This window comes from Aythya marila (genome assembly GCF_965140915.1).
Source record: "Aythya marila genome assembly, chromosome: 1".
Taxonomy (NCBI): domain Eukaryota; kingdom Metazoa; phylum Chordata; class Aves; order Anseriformes; family Anatidae; genus Aythya; species Aythya marila.
In genome coordinates this window covers 80,741,471-80,756,395 of record NC_139042.1, presented here as the reverse complement: position 1 = coordinate 80,756,395, position 14,925 = coordinate 80,741,471, and the positions used below count along the sequence as shown (strand labels likewise).

The window sequence follows — 14,925 nt, the reverse complement described above, 5'->3', positions numbered from 1 at the left end:
TCAGGAAAAAAATATTACGAAGATCATAGAGGGGTTTTGTATCCTAATTAGAATAAAACTGCTGAATGTATGACAAAAAACACGTGTATTTCAGTGTGGTGCTGGGGCTGTTTTTCTCTTTAGCAAACTGGGAGAGGTGAGATGATAAACCACCTAATCTCTCTGCACACAGTGAATTTGGGTACAAAAGAGCCATGAGATCCAACTCCTAATGTCTACTACAGTCACTTATTAATGTCCACTACAAATACAGTTGTTGGAAAAGAACTCAAAGCTCTTTGGTTAATATTCATCAGCATCAAGGACAAAGCCTTAACAAAAAAAAAAAAAAAAAAAAAAAGCAGCATTCCATCCCAGCAATTTCTAGAATCAACGTTTAAGCTACTGAAAAGCATCTGAAAACTCTAACAAACAACGCAGACAGTACCCAACCTTCATCTTCGCATTAAAATAATTATTGGTAATAGGTAAAGCAATCTCTATCCCCATGCACTTCCTAAATTTACACCACTCAACAACCGCCCTTTTGTTGACAGCAATCCTAAAGGAGAAAAGTCACACAAAAAAAACATTTCTATGACCGATTTTTAATCAGACATTCTGGAGGTTCACCAAAAGACGTACTGAGGTCCTACAAATAAGGACACTTATTCCAAGCAAATCTCAGCATAAAACAGCAATCTTTATTAATACAAATTATTAAGAGTTAGCCACTCAAAATTTGAGCAATATTTTCCAACAAGAAATGAGACCCTGCAAGGTTCTGTAAAACTGCAACAGCGAAGCAAAAATGCAAAACAATCGAACTGTTTGTATTTCTAATACAGAAACAAGTCACTTGTCACTAATCACAAGCAAAAATCCAGAGGAACCATCCTCAGCTTTCATCTTTTAAATATAAATGGATGAAAGCACAGCAAAGGATAAATGACTGGAACTTCTAAGGAGAAATAGCAATTAACAGTGAAAAGTGATCCCAGCTTACTTCAGTACTCCAGCTTAACTGTAGCCTACAACCTAGGAAGCCTTTTGTGTTGGTTCCTATTCAGTAATCTCAAACGCTCTGAGTCAAGAAATTGTAATTTAATTAAAAAAAAAAAAAAAAAAACAAAGGCAGCTTCGAACAACTTCCGACGCACAGAGACAGGCACAGTGACTCTCCTGGGGGTCCCCAGAGCACCCCAACTCAGGCCATTGACAAAGCTGCAAAATCTGCCTAAAATGCCTAATCATCCACCAGCAAAACTTGTTTCTACTTAAGTTTTCCTTCCAGGTGTCTTAAGTAGAATAGATGAAGGACTTGTGCTGTTAGCATCTTCCAGCTCAATTAAGTCGTGCCTCATCAGCAAGGAGCACAACGCAGGGATAGCTCACAGCACTGCCATACACTGAGAGGTGAGGAAATCTCATCTGTTTGTTTTGCAAAGGGGCTACTCGAACGAGTACATCCTCAACTAATCATTACCAATAGGTGTCAAAGAAAACACCAGCCATTCCTCTACCTCAAAAGGGTATAAACAGCACTATATGAACAGTGGTATATGAAGAACAAAGGCATCACCCCGACCACAGCAGAAGAGAGGCAAGCAAAGGTGAAAACCACACCATGAGTTCAGATACAGTTCAGGAAGTTTGCAGCTTCTACCAAAAGAGACAGGAAAGCAAGAGATTTTGATTTTCTCAGATTCATAACTCTTACTCATCTGGAATTTAGTCCAGTTGATATCTTGCCTTATATTCCTTTTTTTTTTTTTTTTTTTTTTTTTTCCCAAAATGCTGCAATCACAGCTGTACCCAACATCACTAACACAGGCACAGTATTCTCACCCCACTACTGACAGCTTTCCTCAAAGTCAATTTGTAAATGTATTTTGTGTTTCTCCTTCAAGGAGACAACACTTCTCTCAGTTACTGCAGTGCAATTGCTCCACACCTGCTTTAGACTTTTTTTTTTTTTTTAAAGAGTAATTTAACTATGTCTCTCCTTTCCCAATGATTTGTTTTTGCTATTAATTAAACAGCAGTATTATTTTTCTCAGGTGGAATTATTAGAATTCATTAAGATGCTTTACAACAAGTATAAAGCTGACAAGCCCACCATATATTATTTTGCTTTGTATTGTTGAGGAACAATGCCTGAAAAGAATAACTACTTCATTTAATTAGATAAAAGGTAAGATGACTTATCAAAGCTGAAGAAATTATTTGAAAAAGTAATCTGGTATGATTATATTCCAGCAGAAGACTTCCTTGAAAGTGATTTTAAAAGGTTCCCCTTCGTGTTGCTGTATTCTACACACCATTTGGATCATTCCTCTTCATTTCACATGTTTTGGAGGCACATTTAAAGGATAGAAATTTCGATATAAGCTGTGGCTTTTGTATGAGTGCTTCCAATTTCCTTAAAAAAAAAAAAAAAGGGAGAAAATAAGCTGTTTGCACTACATTGTCATCTCTGTTTCTTAAGTAGCAAAAATAAAAGGCATATAGACAAGGTACACTCCTTGTAATAATTATTTTAAAAACAGCATCAATACATTACCACTGTCAGTCCCACCTGCAGGACCATAAATGACTGTAGAGCTGGCCCACATGAGAATCAGTGGCATGCACTAGTACTGGACACAGCAGCAAGACCTCCCTAAGAGCTGCTTCTCAGCCAAACTAGATTCAGTGCAGTATGAAATAAGGCTTTATGCAACTTAAAATCTATTTTTATAAAAAAAAAAAAAAAAAGTTTGATTTATATTTAAAGCCCTGGTACATTAGCTGTATATTTTGTATATTTTTGTACCCTTTTACTAATTCTTAGAGCAAGCACTAGAGGAATTTCTCTAGCCTACGGATACTTATTTGTCCTGCATCATTTGCTTGCTGTTCCACCACCAGCCCCGCAGAATCCAGACACGATCACACACCATGCTAACAGTAACATATTTCTGCTTTCACTTGCAAAACACAACCAGACAAAAGCATTTTTGTGCAACTGGTATTATATGTCAGAACGAATCTCAGCTTCTGACATTCTGCTTCTGGATTTAAACTCTAAATTAAAGCGTACTATAATGCCACTTCTGCTGTAGTATCATGATGAAAATCTGTTCTGTATAACTACCAGGCACTGGCAGACATTAAGCGATTCACATCGCGTTCAAATTTATTTCTGGTTTTCGGCAGAGAACCTTTACCACCAGTCTGCCATACGAAATGAATATGAAAGCCTCCAATTTCTTTTAATCTGTCCTGCAGTTCCTCAATAAAATGCTGAAGACTATCAGACAAGGAAAAGAAAGTTGGGGAAGATTCACCATCCGTCTCGGAAAAGTAATTGATTCTAGAGGTCCATTTTCATCTTCATCTATCATTTTACCTCAAATGAAACCCAATTACTTCAGCTTCACAGGTGGACTGGATTTTCATTGCAAGAGATACAAGCGAGCTGTGCAAGGATTAACAGAGCCCATAAATTAGCATTGCCCAAATATACATGCTAGATGCAGAGCTGTCAAATCCCACACTGAGCATTAAGCTCAACCTGCAGCTCCCTGGTTCAAAGCTCTATTGCAATGCTTCCCCTCAAGCATTAGGACAGCTCCTGCTGCCCCGTGCATACTTCCATGGGTGGCACACAGCAAGTGCAGGCAATTTTGTCCCCGGCAGGAGGGCTGAATGTGAGCAGGAGCTCTGTGCACAGAGGCAACCTTCAACAGCTTTGTGCTTGATCCTTCCTAGCCACGTAGCCCAACAGAAAGCACACGCTCCTCCCTGGCACACAGTGCCCAGCTCTCCCACATCAGGGCTCCAGAGCAGATGAGAAACCTGTACATGCACCCAGCAAAATCATCCCGCTTCCATCCCTGCTTCTGCTACCAAATTCGCAGTACCGTATTCAAACAGAGCTTTGAAGATAGAAAATAGTGTTTTTCCTTTTTGATTACTTACATTTGCAATAGGTGGAAAAAAATCATAGCAATTTCTTGGTACAGCATTCACCACACAACTATTCCTACAGCAACTTCCATAAGCACTAATTAGGATTGGGGTCCCATCATACAGCCCCGGCCCCAAAGATTTTACAGTACAAACCCACATTCTTATTTTCATGAATTACACAACCCACACCACTGCCTTCGTATATTTTATTAAGTCATTCCATAATTCTGGTGCTATGTTGTATTTATTGGACGGGAAAGGTGCACAGAGCATGGAAGTTCGCATTTTGGCAGCGACTCTTCTTTGTGAAGTGCAGTGGTAGTTACAAAAGTAAAGAGAAATCACAAATAAAACCAACAAGCAAAATTCAAGAACTGAGCAAAAAGTTGTACTAAATCCTAAGCACTGTAAGATAAATCCATGAGAAGTTTGACAGTAACGAAGTGAGAACTGCAACTACTGTTTTCGTAATTCTTTTAAAATCTTACTTATTAAAGTGTTTGTAAGAACTTGTACTTAAAAATCACGTAACTGCTGATGTTAAAGGGAGAAAATAAAGCTTGAGTAAAATAATTGATTCACGTTTCCTATAGTTAAACCACCTTTCTTCACTAGCATTAAAGCTTGATGTAGGCTAATTATTTGAAAGGACAGCACATTTCTTCATTGTCAATTTCTTTGAAGAAGAGCAAGCTAACAAGCTTGATCTGCCATTTCATTTCCAGTGGAACAGCCAACAATAGCTCAAACGTTATTTTAAGTGAATGTAACTGGAACAGTCACACAAAAGGTCACCCATTTTACTGGTGTGGAAAAATACAGGACGGGCTTCCTGGCCTCCCAGGGTTGTTCAGTTCTTTGTATGATCAAAGCCGAGCAAGCTTTGGCCTTAATACAAAAACCTTCCTATCTCCCCTCATCCATGCACATTTGCAACATGCTTTTAGTCGCTGCATATTGTTGTAACTTGTATAGACAAGTTTGACTTACCCCATAAGGGAAGAAAAAAAAGTTTGATTTACCCCATGAGGAAAAAAAATAAATAAATAAATCTCTCAGTGCCCAGACTTAGAGCTAAAATAATCCTAAGTTTCAAACAAATCAACTACAAGCATACATGTGTTGTGTTGTTGTGTGTTTTTTTTTTTCTGAGTCACAATTTGAGTCAGCAGAAGCAACTAAAAAACAACGATGCTGACAAAGTAAGGCCATGTTTTTCAAATACGCTGCTCATTCACAGAGTTTTAGGCAATTAAAACATCAATGTGCACAGCATTTATTGAAGTTTTTAAAGATCTCCAAACAACAGGAACAGCTATGTGGTTAGGAAAAGCAGAGTCAAGGTTCACCTTCTGAGAATCCTGTTTTCTTCTTATTGCTGTGGGTGTCCCACGCTGGCACCTTCACACTGAAATTTGTTTTTAATTTCTAACACAGCTATAAATAGTTTCTAAAGCAAGTCAAGCAACCAATTTGTTGCGTGGAAGTCAACGAATTCTTGAAATCCTGAAGCACACAAGGCATTTCAGCTCTGCAAGTTTTTCAAGACACATTTCAGTGACCTGACACATTCCAGTGACAATTCGTTTTGCTGTGCTATAGGAGCTCTGTCACACACACTGTTTTATACACAAGGTTCCACGTCTGAAGTTCCTCCTGGTTGGCTGCCACTCCTCCTCCTGCATCCAGCTCATGTTTCTGTCCCCAGTTTTGTAGGATATGCACCATCCCTTACTCACATACATCAGACGACGTTTTGCCTGCAGTTCTCTCCTTTTTCCTGTTCTTCGTGACAGGTTTTAACTGAACAACCTCCCCACAATTCCTTTAAAGATGAGAAACTCATTAAACGCTTAAGCTACCCTTCTGCATAACCTATGTCAGGCAGCATCAAACAGGCCTTCCACAACCCCGGGTCCCATTGCCACCCATGAGCACAGCATCCCCAAATCACCCCTATGATATCCTACACACACATATATAACAAAATAATCTGTCACAACAGCTTCACATCTCTCCTGCTTTCCATATGACCTTTACTTTGCTCAGTGGCCTGCAAGCAACGTGCATTGGTAGAGTCTGACCACAGGCATGCACAAACCAAGATGCCCATTTCTTGCCCACTCTCTCTTCCTTGTTTCCTTGAGGCCTGGATGGCTGCATCAGAGTAGGAGAACACCACCCCTCACCCAAAGCTGACTAAAAATTGACCAAGTGGCTCAGAAGTTACGGGTGGGGTGGGAGGACAAGCTAGTGGACAGATGGATGGACAGATGGAGCAACTGCATAAACGCCCTTCCCTCAAACTAAATTAAGACTTTCAAGTCCCACCTGTTCCACAAAGCACGCCGTCAGCCCTAGCCACTCCCTGCATCAAGGTTTTCTGGTTTATAACATGCTATAGAGCATGAAGTAGTAGCTTTAGCCTGTAGACTCACTGGATCAACACAGCACTGACTGTGCATCACGATGCACCGCTACCGTGCTCCATAAATAACTGTCTCAAAACACAAGCTGTACCCAAACAAGATTTCACAGCTAAGTAGAAAAATAATGGTTGCTTAAAAACATCATAATGACATATAATTTTTAAAATCCTTTGTGATAATAATGCCAACAAAAAGGAGAAAAGAAGAAAACCACCCCAAAATCCTGTGTTTTACAAAATATGGAAAGATGTAGGAAAGTAAAGAAAGCCTACCACCAATTAAAGGAACTGCAAAGGCGGCTTGCATTTCAACAGCCTAAGACTGTGTGAAGAGATGGAGGAGAAGCTGTGCTAGATAAACAGATGGATCAGGAATGTGTGAAGAGGTCCATAAGGTAGGCTCAAGTTTTTGAGGCACGAAACTTCTGAAGTGAGCGTAGACTCCGTGTAGGTGTTTTCATACAAGGATTAGTTAAGGTGAAGGTGGATTTTTTTGGTTCGTTTGGTTGTTTTGTTGTTGTTGTTTTTAAAGGTAGACAACAACCTACTACATGAACTTGGCTGGAGTGGTAGATTTGGACATACTGGAACTCCATCCTTTGCTGCCAAGGAAGACTGGAAATATTTTTGCCAAGGTTAAGCAAACAAGCAGATGACAACATTGTTCATGCTGCAGATTAACAGCAGGAAAAGAAAAGAAGGGAGGGAATCTGAGTCAACAAGAAAAAAAAGAAAGATGTTCTTGCACCCAACACATTTGCTTCTTTTTGGCTGCAACTCTCCTCCCAAGTGCTCAAAGGAAGCTAATGCAGCAGTGCCATTAAAGCAAGTATAGCATAGTGAAGGTGTCGTGAAGGGAGAAGAAAGCGTAAATTTCACACAACCTCTCCCTACTGATATTTCAGGAATATATATATAGAAATATTCAGGAATATATATATATCTTTATGAAAACACTGCTCTGAGCAGAAGGCCTAGCCAGACAGCCTCCCGAGCTCCCTTCCAAACAGAACCCAGATTCTGCGTGCACGTGCAATTAGGGAGGTTTTACAGGAGAGCTGCCTTGTAATGCACAAGGCACTGCCAAAAAAGCAGCAAGCCACCAGGAATTCCTCTTGCTGAACAACTAAAAAGCATGAAATAGGCCTCCAACATCTTGATGACAAGTATGACTTCAAGATACCCCACACAATCAGATTAAAAACAGCAGCAAAAAGGCCAAGGAAGGTTTTACTCTATACTTACTAATACATAACCTCGCTTCAGTCAACGTCCACCCAGCAGTCACAAAGGATATCGCTAAGAGAAGTCCACATCCTGAGATTCATCCTGAGTGAAATCTTAACATCTCTCGTCACTGCTAGGACAACTGCTTACTTTCTGATTAATGAACGGCTTTAACCATTGGATGAGGGGTTTTATACATAATTCTTTTTTTTATTATTATTATTAAAATATTTCTATTGGTACCTAACATGAAAAGCAAACTCTAAGTTACCACAAATCTGTACCCATCCCCTACTCCAGCAACCCAGAAAATACTTAAGAGCTGCCAGTACGTCTATCAACTAGCCTGAACAATATGAATTTGACATCCCAGTTAAGATGTGAGATTAAAAACATTTTCACATATTATACGAGATGCTGTATGTTTTGACAGGTCCAAGATCTCTTCACCCCTGGCTTGAGTCATATAAAAACACGAGTCTGACGGGCCCCAATCCCGCACACACTTCTCCATAAGCAATACGACTCAAGTTGAACATATGTTAACTTATGACATGCGCACAAATAGTTGTAGAGCGGGCTTAAGTGACTCCAGGGAGTAAACAAAATGCTGCCAAGTGCTCAAAATAAAAAACAGAAGAGGAAACTTTTCCTGCAATTTGTTTTCAGCTACTGTAAAGTTTTACTGAACACAGCACGTTGGCGGAAATTGGGAACAAGTGTAGTGGCTGACAAGAACAGAAGAGCTGACTGTGACACATGCCTACCTTCCATGCCGTTTGGTTCATTACTATTTCAGATAATTGCCAAAACATAATATATTTTTTAAAAAAATCATCTCAGAAGCCGCTGAATGATCAAACTACATTACATGTACTCATGGAAAACTGCTCCGATGAACTTGCAATTAACATGATATGCTACAAGATGCAAGGCACTCTCACCAGTGGTTGCAAAAGCCAGCATAGAGTAATATCCAATGTCCTTCAGCAAGCTTCTGAAGCTTTTCCACTACAGGGCTCACATCAGAGCACAGCTCCCTCTTCACCACTGTCTTGGAAGTGTTGTCCAGATGAAAGGGAGAGGAGAAAAAGAGAGCCCTGCACACCAGGCACGGCAGGCCTGCAACATTCAGGGCATGCTGGACCTTCTGCTATTCCAATACCAGCACAGTGCTGACGCACACGTAGGCAAATACAGAGAGCTCGTGAGACGTGGATCTCCTCCAGAAAATAAAAGGACCTTTTTCAGATTAGGAAATGTAGCACTAAGCATGGAGCTTATAAACACAGATGTGTTCCCTCAGGTTTCAATTTCATTCCCAAATTTCTGTGCTTGAAAGATAAATAACCAAGCCGACAATCCGGTTGCCAGCAGCCAGCTCACGAAGTTACCCCCGAGCTCACGGATGGAGGAGGCTGGGGCGCCTTCCAGCAGCTGCCCGCCGGCTCCAGCTCAAGCAACTGCTCAGCCAAGCAGCTGCTCTCTGCCTAAGCACTAAGCTCAATGTAAAGCTGGTGCACCGCAGGTGATTCAGAGCCTGATAGGCACCCCTAGAAAATTATCAGCTCCATGGGAACCAAATAAAAATAAACGAACCCGTATCAATACCGCAAAGCCAACTTCCAAGAGTTTGAGAACCACGGGTTCCTGCCTCAAATAAAAGGGCTTTATAAATGGCTGTTAGATGGAGAGAGCAAACAAAGCACAGCTCTAACAAACTAAGCGAAATAAGAACCTTCCACCATAAAACAAAATAATAATAATAAAAAACTTCAAGCATTAACCATTTCTCCGAATTCTCTAGGAACGCACAATTCCTACAACCCAGTAGGACTTTTCAATGTTGACACCTAACCACGAAGAAAAGGCTGGGGGGGGGGTTGTTTTCCTATTCAAGCTCCAAGATTTATTTTTTCTTTTTTTGTACACTGAATAGTTGAATAAATATTTGATTCTACTGAGCCACATCCTCCCTTTCCTTCAGTTGAATGGAGCAGTGTTACCAATAACAGCCGTATTTCCATAGTCATCTGCAAGAAAAGATTAACAGAGGCAGCGATACAATTCAGCAGAATAATGGAGCTCTGTGTGGCTGGCATAACTGTGATTCAGCTAAGAATTGATTCGCGCTTTGTTTTCTCAGAGGCTAAATTTGGTGGGGGGCTTTATTTTTATTTTTAAGTATTGCCAGGCAACCGTTTCTCATGAGTGCCACCTTCCTTCTTCCAAAATAAATGTCAATGTTAAATTAAGCTATGCTATTATTTAAAAGGCATTGGGAAAAGGGTTAATTTTCAAGACGTTAAGGGGCAATTCCAGCACAGGAAGGCTCAACCTGCTCAGATTTGAAGGACAAGCCTGAAGGCAAGCTAGAACACCGACATCTCTTCTGAAATAACAATAGAAAACTGAATCTCATTGCACTAAAGCTAGAATTAAAAGCTTCTGGAGACCTAAACATTCCAGTATCACAGTCAAGCATTATGGAAAGTCATCGTGTATTAACTGTAACTGTTTATTCCATGCACGTTTTCCTCATTTTAAGAAGAATAAAGTCCAACGCAATGGATTATTTTCAACTCCACTGCACCTAGACATAACTTAGGTACCAGCCCTTCGGATGAAGAGAGAAGCAGAGCACAACTCTGACTTGAAAGCCCGTACATTCAGGTGGTTATTCTTGCTGAAAATAACCCAGGGACACAGGCAAGGCAGCTCTTGGCAGGCTAGCTTATTCCTACAGGGTTCTCATGGTTGCCTCAGAGAAGGGAAGAAAAAAGAGAACGTGGGCAGCTGCGCGCACCCACAGTGTTCCTACAGCAGCAAAGTTTAAGGCACGCAGAACCTTTTAAATTTATTTTGGCCCCTCGTGGTGCTTTCAGGATAATTATGAATTATTTCACTATCTTATTTAGCACAGTGATAGGAAAATATACTGAGATTGTCACGTAAACAACAACAACAAAAAGCTTAGGCTTTTTATCTAGGTGGACACACCAGCATTGCGAACATCCACAAGTTCAACATTTCTCCTTCATCGATATTTAATATTATTAGACTGGGCAGACTCAGCAAGAGGGCTGATGGTCTAATAAGTACAGCCAGAAAGCCATTATGTATTGTTTTAATACTCATTTTAATTTATAGCGTGAAATTAATTCTCCCTGCTTCTGATGCAGAAAGCTGTTATTACTATTCACAAACAAATCCCTTTGCACCAAGACACCAAGGTACAACCCTTGAATTGTCTGGTAAAACAAACAGAGGTGGAAGAGAACAAAGAGTGGCCTTCTAGACAGAATACAGCATTCAGAAACAGGAAATAAACTCTATTCCTCATTATATCCCATACATTCTTTAGCTATAGCACATCACTGGTCATTCTCTTGCCATGATCTCCTGATGTGGAAATGAAGATGAAAGCCTAGAGCTGTTCGGCTTAGCTCATGAAAGTAGTGCTAAAATTCTCTAAAATCCTCAAAAATAAGTTATGACAAATGCACACCATTCTTGTTCCGTTCACATGACGAGCACATAGAGCCTTCGCATACCTTCCACATCAGCCCTTTTTCAGAGCAGATCCACATTTGTGCTCTGCTCAGATTAAGCATGGATGCTCCAAAAAAATCTCATAAATATGAGCTCGTACCTCGTCCAGAATTTAAGTAATACCTAGGAAAATTGCTGGTTATTTTCTTCCAGATGTCTACTGCTGAGCATTGTGTGTTCCAGAGAGCACGCTAACGCTTACACGCGCATGGTTTTCGAGAGCGTCCATATATAGGCAGCATTATAAATAGCTATTTTTATAATGGAGGAGAACTGGCTTTTCATATAGGAGAGAGAGCCTCCTGCATATAGAAATTGTTCTCTTTTTCCACCTTGTTCTTGCAGCCTCAGCTCACCTCCCACTCACACAGCCCTGCTGCACATAACAGAAATAGCCACTGCCGGTGTCAAACCACGCTAGTACTACAGCTAACTGGACCAGCTCTCCAATAATAGTTTCCAACAGGCTAACCCAAACCTCTTTATAACAAAGGCATTTTCTTCACAGCGACTGTGCATTTTTTTTCATGTTTTCCTGTGGCTATTTCACTGCAGAAAGACTTATGAAATTGATATTCTCGAGGGCTTTGTTAAGAGCGCAGAGCTACAGTAAACATTTCAATACCTGAACCTCAAAGGGCATTTTCTCCTCATCATTTTGGGGCTAAACTAGAAGGATCCACAAAGAGCGTTAAAACAGAACTGCAAATTCTTTGTTTAAACACCTCGAGCTTTAAGAAACGAGGCAGAACGTACCACCTGCAACGCTAACAGGTTCGATAAAACTGGTTGCAAAGTGAGACAAAAGGCAGGAAGCAAAATGAACTTCTGGGTTTAGATTTGGTTTTGGAGGCTGACACGATAAAAATACCTGACATGGAGCAACACCGTATATCAGATTCGCTGAAGCGGTTGACGTTCCAATAACGCTGGCTGTGAGATGTAACACTTGGAAGTGAGGCGTCATATGTATATATGAAACGTGTGTGGTTTTAAGTGATGCTGGCTGCTCTCAGCCGCAGGTCTCAGCCCTGGCAGCCCTAGGTGCAAGACACGGGTGTAGCACTCGCATCTTGCAGCAAGTGATCGCTGCTGCTTCTAGGCTGCCCCTTTCCTCCTCGCTCTTTCCCCCCCCCCCCCGCATGCAGCGCAGCTCCCCTGCACCTCAGCACCACCCCAAGGCACCTCAGCATCGCCACGACCCCCACGCAACCCTGAGCAAACGCCGCATTTTGGGGGGAAACCCTGACAAATAAGGCTGGGGTGGGCTCCCAGAGGTGCCCTCTGCCCCATACCCGGCCAGAGGCACCCCAATTAAGGGGATTAAGGGGGGGGGGAACCACCATCCCCATCCCCAAATTGTGCCATTTCCCACAGGCTGCCCCCAGCTGCGTGGGCGCGATGGCAGCAGGCGATACACCTCCACCTATTAAAATGGCGCTCCGTGCTCCCACTCCGGGCAGGTATATTTTATATATATATAAAAATAGCCTTTTTTTCCCTTTTTTTTTTCCTCTTTTTTTTTTTTTTTTTTTTTTCTCTTTTTCCCCCCTCCTCTCCTCCCCGCCGCACGCACAAAGGCAGCCCAGCCCCTCCGCCGGCTCTGGCTGAGGCGTTGAGCGGCCGTTTAACGGCCGGGGCGTTACCCCCAACCCCCCCCCAAACGGGGAAAATTTGGGGGAAAAAAAAAATCACCCCCAACGCCCCCCGGGGACGGCGAACGGCAGCGGGCAGCGCCGCTCGCTCCAGCCACGGAGCCACCACCACCCCGGCACCCGGCAGGGCTGGCAGCCGGCGGCTCGCTTCCCCAGCCCGCGCCCCTACCTCGCTCCGGATCGGCTCCGGTTCCGCTCCGGATCGGCGCCGGCTCCGCCGCTCCCCTCACAGCCGCGCCGCCGCCGCCGCCCCTTGGCCGCGCTCCCCCCGCCTCTCAACGCAAGCCGCTAGCCGCCCCGCCCCGCCCCCGCGCCCGGACTGACGCCTCGCCCCACCAATAGCAGGGCGGGGAGCCGGCCCCAAGCCCCGCCCTCTGTAAATTTCCACCAATGGGAGCTGGCCGTCAGCCTGCCACCGCTGCCACCGCCTCTCCCCTCAGCCTTCCCGGCAGGCTCGGGTGGCGGGCGGCTGCCGGGCAACGGCTGCGGGGCCGGGTTGGGGACGGGGACGGGGACGGGGGACAAGGGACAGGGGACAAGGGACAGGGGACAAGGGACAAGGGACAGGGGACAGGGACAGGGGACAGGGACAGGGACAGGGCTGGGGACGTGGACAGGGACAAGTGACAAGTGACAGGAACAAGTGACAGGGGCAGCAGTGATCCCAGCATCCTTGCCCATAATCATAACTCAAAAATTTAAATTGAATTTAAATAAAGATACAACCCCGCTGACTAAACGTAATAAGTGTGCTACCAGTGTTCGCACTCTGTACATCACCAACGCCTTTTGTGGTCCTTAATTACTCCTCTCAGCCTGTGCTGGCTCCAGGACGGGAGGCAGTGGTGCTACCGGTTACAAACGAAGATAAACGACTTAACGCTCAAAAATAACGAACCGAGCTTCCGGTGACATATGCTAGCAATTAGAGCAATTTTATTTTTTTCCCTTCTATCCGTGTGTCTCGTCGTTTTCATGTGAGGCCAGATTGTAAGCGACGTGGTGGTGCGTGTCGAGTTCCCGTGAGAACACGGAGACAGGAGCGTGGCTGTGGCAAAGCCTGAGTGCATTTTTTTGTACAAAACTCCACAAAAACAATTTTATTTTCCTACAGTGCTTCTCACAAGTAACCGTTTTCGCACACTGACATGCTGTAGTTACTATTTTTACTGAGAGCTGCCTGGGTTTGGGTGTTTCTCACAATACGCTGCCTGATAGAGCGGATAAAACGCTTTGTAAGAAACGTTCGTCTTGAGCTCTGCTTTAACAAGGCCAAAGTTTACATGCCAGAAATCAGATATCACAGCCCACTTGTCTTCTGGGTTTCTTCAATATATTCATAATAACATTGTTCTCCCTCGCCTTGTGGTTATGACAGAAATGTCAGAGCACAACAGCTCTTTGTTTACTGCCTCCAAGAGCTCGAGGCTCATTTCACACAGCCAAAAAGTCAGAATTTTCTAAGGTGAACCCTTGCCAATCAGGCATGGGTGTGGAGCTCAAGCCCCTCTCTTCTGACACGTGTCATGGTCTATAATGAAGGTTTTCTTGTGAGAAGCTAGGCTAGACTTCACCAAGTCACTAAAATAGGAAAAAATATGGTTTACCAGGTAAAATAACCATATGTGACTCTGAATACAAATAAGAAGTGGGTCTCATTCATAATAAGATGCTGGTTTTAGGCATTTTTCCTATACAAAGGAGGGGAAAATGCCCAAGTTTGGACCACCTAAGTGTCACTTTTTCAGGGACTCCAGAGTGGGGCATGGAGTGATCCAGGCCAGAGAGAAATGCATGAAGAAGGCAGCCAGATTGCCTCGATTCCTTCCTTGGTCCCACAGGCGCTAGCTGGCTCCTTGTCAGGTTGGCCATCCCACACAGATCGGAGCAGTCTGATCCGTTCTGCTGGAAATGGCATGAAGTGCCAGGCACGTGCCTCCTCGAGGAGCCCGCACGGGTCACTGCACCAGCGGCAGGCGTATGGGATCGATGGCTACACGACATTACACAGCCTCGGCAGCAAGGGGCTGCTCACCCGCTGCATCCCTGCCGCGCCACTGGCACTCACAGCCAGGTGATGGAGGCAAGCATCGATGGGCATACGGGGAGAGGCATGAGGATATCAAGTGG

At 43.4% G+C, this 14,925-nt stretch overlaps 1 protein-coding gene across 3 annotated transcripts in view; it reads right to left on the bottom strand.

The window, feature by feature from the left end:
• The window catches only part of CDKL5 (cyclin dependent kinase like 5), a 130,649-nt gene extending 117,618 nt beyond the window's left edge, over window positions 1–13,031 (bottom strand). For all 3 annotated transcript variants that reach the window (XM_082779582.1, XM_082779584.1, XM_082779583.1), the window contains exon 1: window positions 12,965–13,031. The gene's annotated coding sequence lies outside the window, so the exon portion shown is untranslated. The remainder of the gene's footprint in view (window positions 1–12,964) is intronic.
• Window positions 13,032–14,925: the final 1,894 nt, after the last annotated feature.